Raw genomic sequence first — 4,464 nt, forward strand, 5'->3', positions numbered from 1 at the left:
CAGAAGTTTAATTAAAGTCGTCAACTCATTTCTGTGAATTAAAAACTAGAGAGAATTAAAGAGTGTTGACTCGATCACATTATCCGATAAAAAGAAAAGAAAAGAAAAAGACAGTTTTGAATTCCCTACAATAATGAACATCATCAGTATAATAGGGGCAGGTACAATAATTAGCTGTTTTCCTTTATAACATTTTTCATTTTTTCGTTACTCAAGATCTTTTTGTTTCTCTTTCTCACGAGATGAAAAATTTTGATATGTGATTTACTTGTATTGTGAAAATAAACGGAATGTTTCCGTAAAAATAAGCAATATGGAGAACCGCCGTCAGGCTAGTGGGCTAATTGTCCTTCATTATGTCGACACTATATCATAATTCACTATCGCCTGCGTATCGTAATAATCAGATATGTTTAGAACACGCGTGAAACACCTCACTAGTCTGAACTGGGACTTTAGTAAATCTGTTTGTCTAACAATCAAACACACCCGTTCCACTACCCACCTCCCCGATCCACCGACTTTGATCTGTTTGAAACCGAGCCGGAAGCCGGTGTGCGTATACGTGTAAAAGAAAATATCTCCAGGAAACTCTTCCCCAAAAAAGAATAAAGAAGGCGTGCGGATTAAAACGGATTAACAAGCAATAATTTCATGTATGAATATTACCAGATAAGAGACATTTCTTCTAGGGTATTCAGAGATAGACCATTCACAGCACTGATAAGATACAGAGGAAAATCACCTAGATAATCATAGCTAAGAGATGAGATACAGTTAATTGATTTAATAGCGTTATGGAGATAATATATCGTTGTTTTTTTAAAAAGGTATTTCGAATACATACAAGTCACTCAAATTACTATGAAGGTGGTTCAATACTCAGAGAGAGTTTAAGTGCAAAAATTTTTTATTTCGAAAAATGAAAATGAGCAACAAGATACACATTGAATTGTTTCACTCCCTTTCTTTTCATTATATTGAATTTCTAATTCTTAATTTGTTTATCTTCAGATCATACACGATACGTGTAAACATCGAATTCGTGAATGAATGGTTTTCCATGCCAGAAATCGGATCGACTACCAGTCACATAACGTATATATAAACTGATAAAGCAGAACTGCAATGGGGTCTGGCTTCAGGGTAGGATCTCGGATGTTTAAGATACAAAATATGATGTGCAAACGCTAATGTTTAAACAACATCAAGGGGCATTAGAGAAAATAATACAACATTTGTATAAACAAACAACCACGATCTATCATGGAAAATCAACGAAAACAAATATTGGTAAATGGTAAAAGGTCACTCTAGAGCCCGAGGGTGACGGAGGAGAGACTAATCCCCAAACAAAACAAGGCTCGATGTGTAGAAATCCCGGAGAGAGTGTTTGTCCTTTGCACTCTGACATAGCCGGGAGAAAACGAGATTTTACACAGATTTCTCACAGTACTGCAATGCCCTTTTAAAATTCCATATCACCATTTCCTCGCAAATGCTAATTCAAGGTTTTATTTTCTACTATCTATTTTGTAATTTTGAAAATTGGTTATTTTACATTTATGTATCCCAAACCAGCAAGACATACCGCTATAGGACGCTAATTAAACATTTATGATTATCCTGTCGTATTTCAAATTGACTTCATTACAAAAAGTATAAAATGATAAAAAAGGGATTCAGTTTTGAAAATATTTATTCTTTTCTTTTTTTATTCTAGATTTTAATATTGCATGACTGGTGATAAATGTAGTCAGAAAACACGAGAGATTTTGGGAAGAAATGCCATTCATTATATCCAATGATATATAATTATTTTCAAATAAATTTATGATTAATTGATTTAAAAAAAACCCACGTTGATATGTAAATATTTCTTCACTTCTTAGATTTTGACATATAAAGCGTGAACAATTTCACTGTATACTTGGTTGGTTATCAAGCCTATCGCTCGTGATTTGCATGATTTATATATGTTTTCCCCCTGAATTCATACTCTGAACTTGTATAACTTTTATCTCTGACCAGATATGTATGTTTACATGTTATTTCTTGTCCTCGTGTATAGAATAAATGAACTTGGAACTTGTTAAAATTTCAGGATACTTCACTGAATTAAAGTAATGAAATACAAGCTATGAATACTTTGATCGGAGATATTAATTACAGGTGAAGATTACTACTAATTACTATGAAAAAATGGCTAATTAACCACCTGTCGTATTACAGATCATGAACTATTTGAGAAATGAGAACACACAGTTGGAACCACAGAAGTCGAGGAATGGCGATATCTACTCAGTCATGATAATCATCAGCAGGGGAGGAATTAATTCACAAACACGCGGTCCTCAAGACAACCGAACCACATTTTCCTAGAAAGCACGTTACACATTACATTATATATACTTTTGTACAACACCATGTTTAATTTAACCTTTAAAAAAAACCCAGTTATATTCAAGGAAATCTTTATCAATAATCTTATGATATTACGTATCCTTTTCCATTTTACTCCAGTCCAATGTTATGTAATAAATGAGGAAGCTTCTGTATGTTCAGCCTGTTCCTCGATCCCATCAATTCATTAAATAAATATTGTTTTAAAACCCTAAACTGTGATATAAGAATTATACTGTTTCATTACAAACTGTGATATAAGTATTATACTCTTGTATTACAAAGTTGCGTGTACTGCTTAACTTTAGCACGGAAATAATTTTTCTTTACAAACGTCCCATCTTTTGTTTAAAAAAATGTTTTATACGTCAATCTGGTATTGTTTGTCATTTGAATTAAATTCAATATATTAACAAAAATCTTTATTCTAGAAATCAGTAATTTTTTGCTCAATGCTCCCCACAAAGATACCGTGTTATTGTAGGTCAATTTTAACTGTGGGAAATCCCTGCTCTTCAGTTACATACTCAGACATCAATATCGATTTCCCACAAGCTCATTAATATATTTCCAGACTCATCAAAAAAACTTGATAAACATACTAAAAATCGGTATCATTATGATTATGATGATATTTTGAAATGACATGGCTATTGTGACGTCACTTGTATTGCGCATGCAAAAAACAAAAAAAATAATAATAATAAAAAAAGAAGAAGCATGTATTCATTATAAATGATGTAATATGAACAGAAAGGCATATCTACATTACAAAGTGTAAAACATGTATTCATCATAAAATATTGAATAAATTAAATTATATAAAATGCTACAATCAAAACGATTTCTAACAGGGTTTGGTTTGCTGTGTCTTCTGCACCATTTCCATAGGTGAAGAATGTGCCGTTAAGTACCTATACACATTGATGACAATATTTATTGATTTAGTTTTAACATTTTAACAATAATAATGTCTGGAAAGAAATAGCACACTTTTTTTCTTCAGCAACTTTAGTCCCTGTGCAAAACTACCCTACAAATGGCCCGTCGATGTCATTTGATGTAGAAATAGCAGTTGTGAAGAAAGTTCTAAAACATAATTCGATGAAATAATTACAATTTAACGATAATGCATATAATTATGTTTCCATGCGACAAATATTACTAGAGTTCAATTTCTTTTATCAGAAAAAACCCCCAATAAATTATTATAATAAATTTTGTTTTATGTTTCATAAGGTATAATTGTGACTTTAATATTTGAAATCTGTTATTATGATAATTTACAATCAGGCCTTCGATAATTTATAATCATGGTATTGATAATGAGGATTTATATCAATGATCTGATAACTTTTCATCATGACTTTGATAATGTACAATAATGGCTTTGATAATTTAAAATCATAACTGATAACTTGAATTGTTGGTTTATAATCATTACTTTGATATTTCGCAATCATGATTTTCATAATCATATTAATGAATGATAATTCACAATCATAACTTCGATAATTTAAATAATTTACAATCATGCGCATACAAAATATACCTGTATAGAAATCTCTTTGTGGATTTTATTTTCATGCATCAAATCGTTTCTTTTGATAAGTCCTTAGTGTTCAATTTAATTATCATGTATCGAGAGATCAAAGGAGAGCAGTATCAAGAGTTCGAACATGTCATATTGAAACAATAACGTTAGCATTAAATTTAAAGGGACACCATGGCTGAGGTTTTACAGTTATTTTCACGAGGAACATACAGAATTTATAAGAATGCTGAAGTAAATCAATTCTCCTCTGTGACAGACTGACAGGAGGGGTAAAACATCCCGTGAAAGAGGGGGAGGGGCAGATATGATGTGACACTTTTTAAGTCCAAAAGGTGAGGCTCTCCACGCTATGGCAGGGTTATATTTACACATTGACGGTAATGCAATCCAATATGTTACTGGTTACCCAAACAAGATTAACAAACCATTCTATTTGATCAAAAATTTTAGTTACATCGATGTCTTGTGAACGCTTTGTCATACACACAGGTGCTCGTATTTGATCA

The 4,464-nt window shown here is 31.8% G+C and overlaps 1 long non-coding RNA gene across 1 annotated transcript in view; it reads left to right on the forward strand.

The window, feature by feature from the left end:
* Positions 1–3,618: 3,618 nt before the first annotated feature.
* LOC130046905 (uncharacterized) overlaps positions 3,619–4,464 on the forward strand; it is a 1,607-nt gene continuing 761 nt past the window's right edge. The window contains exon 1 of the long non-coding RNA XR_008795970.1: positions 3,619–4,464. This exon is cut by the window's right edge and continues 219 nt beyond it. This is a non-coding gene — a long non-coding RNA (uncharacterized LOC130046905).

This window comes from Ostrea edulis, chromosome 1 (genome assembly GCF_947568905.1).
Source record: "Ostrea edulis chromosome 1, xbOstEdul1.1, whole genome shotgun sequence".
Taxonomy (NCBI): Eukaryota; Metazoa; Mollusca; class Bivalvia; order Ostreida; family Ostreidae; genus Ostrea; species Ostrea edulis.